At 47.1% G+C, this 11136-nt stretch overlaps 1 pseudogene; it reads left to right on the top strand.

The window, feature by feature from the left end:
• The first annotated feature begins 9969 nt into the window (after positions 1–9969).
• Positions 9970–10697, top strand: Llph-ps2 (annotated as a pseudogene).
• The last annotated feature ends 439 nt before the right edge of the window (positions 10698–11136 follow it).

The raw sequence follows: 11136 nt of genomic DNA, 5'->3' as shown, positions 1-11136 counted from the left end.
CTCAACTTTTTTTTTTTTTTTTTGGTTTTGTTGTTGTTGTTTTGTTTTGTTTTTTTCTTGTTTTTCTTTTCTATTTTTTTATTTGTTTTGTTTTGTTTTGTTTTGTTTTCCAGACAGGGTTTCTGTGTGTAGCCCTGGCTGTCTTGGAACTCACTCTGTAGACCAGGCGGGCCTTGAACTCAGAGATTTGCCTGCCTCTGCCTCCCGAGTGCTGGGATTAAAGTCAACTTTTTTTTTTTTTTTTGGAGACAGGGTCTTAGGTTAATTAATGCAGCCCAGGCCTGCCTTGAACTAACGGCAATCCTCCTGCCTTCTAGTCTTCTGAGTTCTGGAATTATAATGTTCACCACACATCCAGCTTTAAATGAGGCTTTACTGGGCCACAAACAAACAATGTTCTCATAAGAGTTCCCAGACTGGGGCTGGCGAGATGGCTCAGTGGTTAAGAGCGCCGACTGTTCTTCCAAAGGTCCCGAGTTCAAATCCCAGCAACCACATGGTGGCTCACAACCATCTGTAACGAAATTTGATGCCCTCTTCTGGAGTATCTGAGGACAGCTACAGTGTACTTACATATAATAAATAAATAAATCTTAAAAAAAAAAAAAGAGTTCCCAGACTGTCTTTGAGGAAGCAAGTGGAGGCAGGGGAATTGAGAGCTTGAGTCCAGCCTGCCAAGTTGGACTACAAGGCCCATTCGAAAAAACCACAAACAAGCCAGGCATAGTTGCACATGCCTTTAACCTCAGCACTTGGGAGGCAGAGGCAGTCAGGACAGGCATATTAGCAGTTGTCTTTGGCCGCCCACCCACCCAGGTGTATTGGTGGCAGTAGTCCTTGGCTCAGGATTTCTGCAGAAGTCCCATCAAAGTCGTTGGCATTTGTCAGGTGGATTTGCTCCTGAATTTGGGGTCATTTGTTTAGCTGGCAGGAAGGGCTTCCTGTTGCCATGGCAGGAAGACCATATAGCAATCAGAGCTGAACATGCAGGAAAGTCCGACAATTATTTATTTATTGGCAGCACTGGGAATTGAACCCTGGACTTGGTGCATGATAGGCAAGTGCTCTACCACTGAGCCCTATCTCCAGTCCTCCTTTGTAACCAATGAATGAAGCAGGTGACAACACCTGCCTTTCACTAAAGATGGAATGCAAGGCTGGAAAATTTGGCCTTTTAAATTTTTTAATAAGTCTCAAAGCAGGGCGTGCTTAATTTTCCCAGTAATAAATTGTGATGATACATGAGCCACATTGTCTGCCAGAGCTCATTACTCAGTGTCCAGATCGTCACTGGGGGCTGGAAGTACAGGCAGTCTACCCAACAGCACAGCCCTCTGCAAGAAAGCAGATATTTGATCTTTTTTTTAAAAAGTGTCCTAGAAATGGCAGGAACCTTCTCCAAATGCAAATTTCCAAACATCCTAAGTCAGGGGCTGTTATGTGACTTGTCCTGGGGACACATGGGCAAATGTCTGGTCAGCCCAAGGGGTGGCACCAGTGAACACCTGTGCCGATGTCAAGTTAAGACATCAGAAAGGATCTTTCTCTTGGAATATTTTTTTTTTTAAGATTTCTTTATTATTATACATAAGTACACTCTAGTTGTCTTCAGACGCACCAGAAGAAGGCATCAGATCTCATTACAGATGGTTGTGAGCCACCATGTGGTTGCTGGGAATTGAACTCAGGACCTTCAGAAGAGCAGTCGGTGCTCTTACCCACTAAGCCATCTCACCAGCCCTCTTGGAATAATTTTGACCAAGAGTGAGCCCACATTTGAATTCTCCACTTCTCTTCCTGTGTCTTCAGTTGTTTGTATAGTTTTGTGATCTGTGGCCTGTCATCTGTTGTGTGTATGATGTCTGTCTGTCCCTAACAAAGGGCATTGTTCTGGATGAATTGAACAGCACAGAAAACCTGGTGTGGGAAAGGAACGAGGAATATGTTTTTACAGAGTTCTTTTTTACTGTACATAGCCCTGGCTGTCCTGGAACCCAATATTTATGTAGCCCGGGCTGGCCTTGAACTGAGAGATCCACCCCCACTTTGCTTTCTGAATATACAGTATGTCTTCTGTTCTTTCAGAGGACACTGGGGAGGCAGAGGCAGCGGGATCTCTGAGTTCCAGGACAGCCATGGCTATACAGAGAAGGCCTGTCTCAGAAAACAGTTAACAAGGGAAGAAATCTCTTTACTGCTTCCCCACCAGCACTTAAAACTAACAATATTAATCAACCAATATCTACATGATGCTTCTAATACTTATGGTGACTACTTCTTTTGTCAAAGGTCCCTTTCAATCTGTTAGCTACTTTCGGCTCATCATTAGCACAGCATCCACATCCCTCGGCCAGGGACATGGGACCATGTACATAGTGCAAGTTAAAGCTATGCATTTAACTTAGATAATGAAAGCTGATTAGTGGGAAGTACAATGCATAGAACAGTTGGTTACATTGTTTTCTCTTACTAAAGGTTTTGTGTTTGTTTGTTTTTGTTTTCCCGATACAAGGTTTCTCTGTGTAGTCCTAGCTGCCTGGAACTAGCTGTGAAGAACAGGCTGGCCTCAAACTCAGAGATACCCCTGCCTCTGCCACCCCAGTAGGTCCTCTGAAAAAACAGTATGCATTCAGGGGGGAAAGGCAGGTGTATTTCTGAGTACATGAGCAGCCTGGGATACATAGATATTGAGTTCCAGGACAACCTAGGCTATGTACTGAGACCCTGTCTCAAAAACAAAACAAAACAAAAAATAAACCTCTAAAATGAAAATAAATAAATATGTAAAAACAAAAACAAACACACACACACACACACACAAACCAACCAAACAAAATCCAGACTGGAGAGATGGCTTAGAACTTAGGTGGGTAAGACCTCATATTATACTCTCAGAGGACCCAAGTTCAGATCTTAGTACTTACATTAGGCTTCTCACAAGTGCTTTTCTGTAACTCCAAAGGTAGTGAACGTGTGTGTGTGTGTGTGTGTGTGTGTGTGTGTGTGTGTGTGTGCTGGGATCCAATTATCCAGGCACCAAAACAAAAAGACACATTTAGAGCTGGACAGTGGTGGCACACACCTTTTTTTTTTTTTTTTTTTTTGGTTTTTCGAGACAGGGTTTCTCTGTATAGCCCTGGCTGTCCTGGAACTCACTTTGTAGACCAGGCTGGCCTCAAACTCAGAAATCCACCTGCCTCTGCCTCCCAAGTGCTGGGATTAAAGGCGTGCGCCACCACGCCCGGCCGCACACACCTTTGATCCCAGCACTCTGGAGGCAGAGGCAGGGAAACCTCTGGGTTCAAGGCCAGCCTGGTTTACAGAGTAAAAGTTCCAGGACAGCCAGAGCTAAAGAGAAAAATAACTGTCTCAACCCCTCCCCACACAAAAATAAAAACGCAATAACAACAACAACAACAAAAATTGGTGACACTGGAGCTGTAGAGATGGCTCAGTGTTAAGAGCCTTCCAGAGGTCCTGAGGTCAGTACCCAGCAACGGAGTGGTGGCTCGCTATCAGCTGTCTTGGGATATCTCAGGATCTGATGCCCTCTTCTGGTATACAGGTGTATATGCAGAGAAAGCACTCCTACATAAACATACATTTTAAATCAATGTAAAACCATAAAAGCTGGTGAAGCTAGGTGAAACAGGTCTTGTAGTCCTAGCACTTGGGAAGTACTCTTCAGTTCCTCAACTATACAGCAAGTTTGAGGCTAGTCTGGGCTATATTTTATATATATATATATATACATATAAAATGGATGGATGATTGATACCTGGATGGATAGATAAAAGATAGACAAGCAAAATAAATCTGGGGCTAGAGAGATAGCTAAGCCCTTGCCAGATAATCCTGGTGACCTGAGTTTGATCCTAGGTACATAGGTAAAAAGAAAGAATTCCATGAAGTTGTTCCTTGATCACCACATGTGAGACATGACACATGGACCCTCCCACCCAACACACACACACCCTATACACAAAAATATATTTTTATTTTTAATTTATTTATGTATATAGGTATTTTACTTACGTGTATGTTTCTGTACTGTGTACTACATGTGTGCCTGGTGCAGAAGCCAGAAGAGGGCATGAGATCTCCTGGGACTAGAGAGTTGTAAGCCAACATGTGGACGCTGCCAATCCAACTCAGGTCCTCGGGAAGAACAGCTAGTGCTCTTACCTACTGAGCCATCTCTCCAGCTCCTAAGTAAATGTGTTTAAACTGATAGATTTTGTGTTCCACCTATCTGAGCAGAAGAAAACTATAGCTGTTAAAAAATGCACCAAGGATGGCTAAGTGGTGGTAGCACAAGCCTTTAATCCCAGCCCTCAGGAGGCAGAGGCAGGAGGATTCCTGAGTTCAAGGCCAACACCTGGTCTGCATAGTGAGTTCCAGCCAGGGATACATAGAAAATCCCTGCCTAAAAAAGGGAAAGAGAGAGAGGGAGGAGAGAGGAGAGAGAGGAGGAAGGAGAGAGAGGAGGCAGAGGAGTGAGAGAGAGAGCAGAGAGGGGAGAGAGAGAGGAGAGAGAGGGGTAGAAAGGGGAAAGAGAGAAGAGAGAGGAGTGAGAGAGAAGAGAGAGGGGACAAGAGAAGGGAGAGAGAGGAAAGAGAGGGAGGAGAGAGAGAGAGTAGCCCAAGCCTTTAATCCCAGGCCTCAGGAGGCAGTGGCGGAGGATTTCTGAGTTCAAGTTCAACTGGTCTGCATAGTAGGTTGCAGTCAGGGATACATAGAAAATCCCTGCCTCAAAAAAGGAGAGAGAGGAGAGAGGGGGGAGAGAGCAAAGAGGAGACAGGAGAGACAGAGAGGAGAAAGGGGGAGAGAGGAGAGAGGGGGAAAGAGGTGAGAGAGGGGGGGAAGGGAGAGGGGAGAGAGGGGGAGAGAGAGCAGAGAGGGGAGAGAAAGAGAGGAGAGAGGAGCAAGAAAGGAGAACGAAAGGAGAGACAGGAGAGAGAGAGAGGGCAGAAAGAGAAAAGACCGAGGAGACAGAGGGGGAGAGAGAGGAGAGAGAGGAGACAGAAGGGAGAGAGAGAGGAGACAGGGGAGAAAGGAAATAGAGGAGAGAGAGGAGAGGGGGAGCAGAGAAGGGAGAGAGAGGAGAGAGAGAGAGAGAGCAGAGAGGGGGGACAAGAGAAGGGAGAGAGAGGAGACAGAGGGGGAGAGAGAGGAAAGAGAGAGAGGAGAGAGGGGGAAGGGAGAGGAGAGAGAGAGGGGGGAGAGAGCAGAGAGGAGTGAGAAAGGAGAACGAAAGGAGAGACAGAGGGGGGGGAGAGAGAGAGAGAGGGCAGAAAGAGACTGAGGAGACAGAGGGGGAGGGGGAGAGAGAGATGAGGGAGGGAGAGAGAGAGAGGAGAGAGAGAGGAGTGAGATGGAGAGGTGTGGTAGCCCAAGCCTTTAATTCCAGGCCTCAGGAAGCAGAGGCAGGAGGATTCCTGAGTTCAAGGCCAACACCTGGTCTGCATAGTGAGTTCCAGCCAGGGATACATAGAAAATCCCTGCCTCAAAAAAGGAAAGAGAGAGAGGAGAGGGGGGGGGAGAGACTGCAGAGAGAGAGAGGAGAGAGTATGAGGAGAGAGAGGGGAGAGATGAAGAGAGAGAGGAGAGGGCGAGCAGAGAGGGGAGAGAGAGAGGATAGAAGGAGGAGAGAGGGGAGAGAGGACAGAGAGAGAGGGAGGAGAGAGGAGAGAAGGGGAGAGAGGAGAGAAAGAGAGGAGAGGAGTGAGAGACAGGGGAGAGAGAGGGGAGAAAGGAAAGAGAGAGAGAGGAGAGAGAAAGCAGAGAGAGGGGACAAGAGAAGGGAGAGAGAGAGGGAGAGAGGAGACAGAGGGGAGAGAGAGAGAGGTGAGAGAGGGAGGAGAGAGAGAAGAGAGAGAGAGGTGTGGTAGCACAAGTCTTTAATCCCAGGCCTCAGGAGACAGAGGCAGGATTCCTGAGTTCAAGGGGGAGACACCTAGTCTGCATAGTGAGTTCCAGCCAGGGATACATAGAAAATCCCTGCCTCAAAAAAGGAGAGAGAGAGAGGAGACAGAGGAGAGAGAGAGGAGACAGAGGGGAGAGGGGGGAAAGAGAGGAGACAGAGGGGAGAGAGAGGGGAGAGAGAGGAGTGAGAGACAGGGCAGAGAGAAGAGAGAAAGAGGGGAGAGAGAGAGAGGAGAAAGAGATGAGAGAGAGGGGAAAGAGAAAAAAGAGACAGGAGAGAAAGAGGACAGAGAGAGGAGAGAGAGGAGACAGAGGAGAGAGAAAGAGGAGAGAGAGGAGATAGAGAGTTGGGAGAGAGAGAAAAGAGAGAGGGGAGAGAGAGAGGGGGGAGAGAGAGAGGAGAAAGAGAGGAGAGTGGGGGGAGAGAGGAGTGAGAGAGGAGAGAGGGAGGAGAGAGGGGGGACAAGAGAAGGGAGAGAGAGGAGACAGGAGAGAGAGAGGAGAGGGAGAGAAAGGAGAGACAGAGGAGGGAGAGAGGAGACAGAGGGGAGAGAGAAAGGTGAGAGAGAGAAGAGAGAGGAGTGAGAGAGAGGGAGGAGAGAGAGGAGTGAGAGAAGAGAGAGCAGAGAGAAAGAGGAGAGAGAGCAGAGAGAGAGGAGACAGAGAGGCGAGATAGGAGAGAGAGAGGGGGGAGACACAGGAGAGAGAGCACAGAGAGAGGGGAGAGGAGAGAGAGGAGACATAGAGGAGAGATAGGAGAGTGAGAGAAGAGGGGGGAGAGGCAGGGAGAGAGAGAGGAGAGAGGAAAAAGGAGAGAGAGAGAGGTGGTAGTTCAAGTCTTCAATCCCAGCCCTCAAGAGGCAGAGGCAGGAGGATTCCTGAGTTCAAGGCCAACACCTGGTCTGCATAGTGAGTTCCATCCAGGGATACATAGAAAATCCCTACCTCAAAAAAAAAAAAAAAAAAGAAAAGAAAATCCCTGCCTCAAAAAAGGAAAGAGAGAGAGGGGAGAGGAGAGTGAGGGGATAGAGAGAGCAGAGAGAGGTGAGAAAGAGGGGAGAGAGTGGGGGAGAGAGTGAGTGAGAGAGGTGTGGTAGCACAAGCCTTTAATCCCAGACCTCAGGAGGCAGAGGCAGGAGGATTCCTGAGTTTAAGGCCAACACCTTGTCTGCATAGTGGGTTGCAGTCAGGGATACATAGAAAATCCCTGCCTCAAAAAAGGAAAGAGAGAGAGAGGAGAGAGAGAGGTGAGGGAGAGAGATGGGAGAGAGAGAGAGAGAGGAGAGAGATATGGCTATTCCTTGTCAACTTGACTATATCTGGAATGAACTACAACCCAGAATTGGAAGGCTTACCTGAGATCCTGATCCTGAGTTGGGAGATAGAAGTGTCTGACCTGGATTTTGGTATAGAGATCTTGAGGCCTAATGGCTATGGATTCCAGAAGATTAAGACAGGGAGAACTCTGAGCTCTAGGTCATTTAGGATTAAAAGTGTGGTGGCACACACCTTTAATCTGGGCTACACCTTCTGCTGGAGACTACTTAAGCACATTGGAAGATGGAAGATTTACTCTCTCTGTCCTTCACCTCCTTGCCTTGTGGGACTGCTAGATCCTTGGACTTCCATTCATATACAGTAGGAAAGAACCAACACCTATATGTTGTCCCCTGGCCTGCAAGGGTGCACAGGAAAGCATTTGATGTGCTGGTGTGAGGACCGGAGCTGGCATTTTCGAGCCCACATAAAGCTAGGCATGTTAGCACATATCTGTAACGTCAGCCCTCCTACAGCAAGATGAAGGGTAGAGACAAATGCATCCCTGGGAGCTTTCTGAAGGGCCTGCTGTACACCGTCGCAATCCTCAAAGTTCAAAGGTGACAGCCTAAACTTGGGGTCGTCCTGACTGCTGTGCACATTTGCATTTGCACCCCCACTCAACACACACACACACTAACTATTGCTTACCTCATCAACTTGTTGGAAGGGTTAGCTAAATATGTCCAAAGTGCTTAGAGAGGAGAGCCTGGAATCCAGTCAACCTCTGTACCTACAGTTTCCAAAGCCAGAGACTCAATCAACCTTAGATTAAAAAAATAAAATAACCAACAAAAAAAACTTTGAAAGCTGAGCATGGTGGCACATGCTTTTAATCCCAGCACTGAGGAGGCAGAGGCAGGTGGATCTCTTGAGTTGGAGGCCAGCCTGGACTACAGAGTGAGTTCCAGGACAGCCAGGGCTATACAGAGAAACCTTGTCTCATCTCCCCCCAACCCCCGACCAAAAAGATAAAATATTTCACAAATCTTTTTCCAAGTTGTAGTGCATGCCTATAATCCCAGCAATCTGGGGGCAGAGGCTGGTGGATCTCTGAGATTGAGGCCAGCCTGATCTACAGAGCAAGTTTTCTAGGATAGCCAGGGCTACACAGAGAAGCTCTGTATCAAAAATTAAATCAACAACAACAAAACACTTAGAAGAAAATTGGGCTCTTGGTACATTGCTCTAAGCCTAGCACTTGAGCGGTATAGAGGCAAGAAGATCAGGCATTCAAGGCCAGCCTGGGCTACATAAGACCACTAAGCCATCTCTCCACCCTTCTCTGCCCCCTACCCCGGTATTTACATTGTATTGGGTATCAGAAGTCATCTAGAGATGACACATCTACAGTTCAGGAGAAGTAGACCCATGTTGGTACATACCTGCTGTTAGCATTTTCTCCAGGCTCTATTTCACAGTTACCTGGCAATAGCCAGGTGTGCCTGACTGCTTGCTCTCTCTGCTCTCTCTTGCCTCCTTGCTCTTGTTCTGTCCCCCTCCCACTTCTCTCTCCACATGCTCATGGCCAGTCTCTACTCCTCTACTCTCTCTCTCTCTCTCTCTCTCTCTCTCCTTTTCTCTGCCTCTACTACCCTCTTAACTCCCCTCCCCATGCCCTGAATAAACTCTATTCTATGCTATACTGTCTTGTGGCTGGTCCCTCAGGAGGAAAGGATGCCTCAGCATGGGCCCACTGAGGCACCCCCTTCCCACACACCTGACTGCACACCCACCAGATGTATTTCTTTTCTTCCTAATCTTTTTATAAACACAACACCTGTAATCCCAGCATTCCTAAATCAGAGGCAGGGAGATAGAGAGTTGAAGGCTAGTCTTGGCTACACAGCAAGTTCAAGGCCAAACCCTGTCCCACAGAACATATGGGAAGAGGTATGTGTGTTCCCTGTAAACACTAAGCCATTTTATACATGTGTGTTCCCTGTAAACACTAAGCCATTTTATACATGTGTGTTCCCTGTAAACACTAAGCCATTTTATACATGCGTGTTCCCTGTAAACACTAAGCCATTTTATACATGTGTGTTCCCTGTAAACACTAAGCCATTTTATACATGTGTGTTCCCTGTAAACACTAAGCCATTTTATACATGTGTGTTCCCTGTAAACACTAGGCCATTTGATACAAAGGCGTGAGCATCTGAAGGAGTCTGGCATCTGCAGGGCCCTTACACTGATCCCCTGCAGTTACAGAGTGCCACCACTCTATTTAAAGTGCCACTCTTTGTGCTCTTACAACTGCTGGAAGATGTGGTAGAGAAAGTCCTAGGCTTAAGTGCCTGCCTGCAGCACAGTGCTGATACCCTCTAGAGAAATAAGGCCATGAGTATTGGAAGGAGTCTCTGACACAGGGCCCAGGGGTGGTTTTGCCACTGCTCCACAGTACACTGTACACTCTGTACCTCTGATTGCAGAGCGGCCATGCTGCCAAGTGGAGGGGGGACAGGAGTGGGAGTAGGTGGGGGAGACTGAGCAGCCACTGCTCAACACTCTTCATGGGGTTCCAGGAATCTCTCGTTCCCACTATTCAGTCAGTAAATACTTTTTTTTTTCTTTAAGGATAAACATTTGATTCCAATTTACTTGCAAGGCTGAAATCAGCTTTTCCCTTAATTGGAAGCTGTTATTCATTGTGTATATTAAGTCAGAGAAAGGTTGGAAAAATATAAATAGGAAATGTTTACCATAAAAGTGAAATGAGACTTCCGGTTGGCGTCCCACGCGTGGTGCGCGGTGTTGTCTCTCAGGTGAAGCATGGCTAAAAGCCTGTGGAGTAAGTGGAAGAGGAAGATGCGGGCCGAGAAGAGAAAGAAGAATGCGCCAAGGGAGCTCAACAGACTGAAGAGTATCCTCAGAGTGGACGGGGATGCTCTAATGAAAGACGTTGAGGAGATAGCAACCGTGGTGGTAGCCAAACCTCGCCAGGAGAAAATGCAGTGTGAGGAAGGGCGGTGTGACGGCGCAGATGAGGAAAAGGATGACATGAAAATGGAAACTGAAATTAAGAGAAACAGAAAGACTCTTCTAGACCAGCATGGCCAGTACCCAGTGTGGATGAACCAGAGGCAAAGAAAAAGACTGAAGGCCAAGAGAGAAAAGAAACGAGGGAAAAGCAGAGCAAAGGCCGCGAAGGGCCTGGCCTGGTAGACCTTAAAGACTGGCAAGGGAGACAGGCGTGGTGGTGCACCCCTTTCATCCCAGCACTCAAGAGGTGGAGGCAGGTGGATCTCTGTGAGTTCAAGGCCAGCCTGGTCTACAGAGCAATTCCAAAGCACCCAGGGCTCCATTACACAGAGAAACCGTGTCTTGAAAATACAAGCAAACAAACAAACAAAAAAACCAGAAACTTTGTTTTCAGTTTGGACTTAGTTCTGTAATTCAAACCAAAATAACTCATTTGTGTTAGAAACTTGAATAAAATCTCTTTGGTGATGGAAAAAAAAAAAAAGTGAAATGAGCTGCTAAATGAACACAGCCAAACCAGAAAAGCTACATAAAAAGTACAGGACATTCTGGAAACAGCAAGACTGTAGAAACACAAGGGAGCCGGGCGAGGTGCACACACCTTTAATTCCAGCACTGGGGAGGCAGAGGCAGGCGGATTTCTGAGTTCGAGGCCAGCCTGGTCTACAAAGTGAGTTCCAGGACAGCCAGGAACACACAGAGAAACCCTGTCTCGAAAAAAAAAAAAAAACACACAAAAAAAAAAGAAAAAGAAAGAAAGAAAGAAAGAAAGAAGGAAAGAAAGACAGACAGACAAGGGATTAAAGGCTGAGTGTGTACGCACCTAGAATCCCAACGTTGGGAGTCAGACAGGAGGCTCTGAAATTCAAGGGCATCCTTGACTACACAGTGAGTTTGAAGCTGGCCTGG

This window comes from Mus musculus, chromosome X, assembly GCF_000001635.26.
Source record: "Mus musculus strain C57BL/6J chromosome X, GRCm38.p6 C57BL/6J".
Classification (NCBI taxonomy): Eukaryota; Metazoa; Chordata; class Mammalia; order Rodentia; family Muridae; genus Mus; species Mus musculus.
This window is presented reverse-complemented; position numbering and strand designations above follow the sequence as displayed.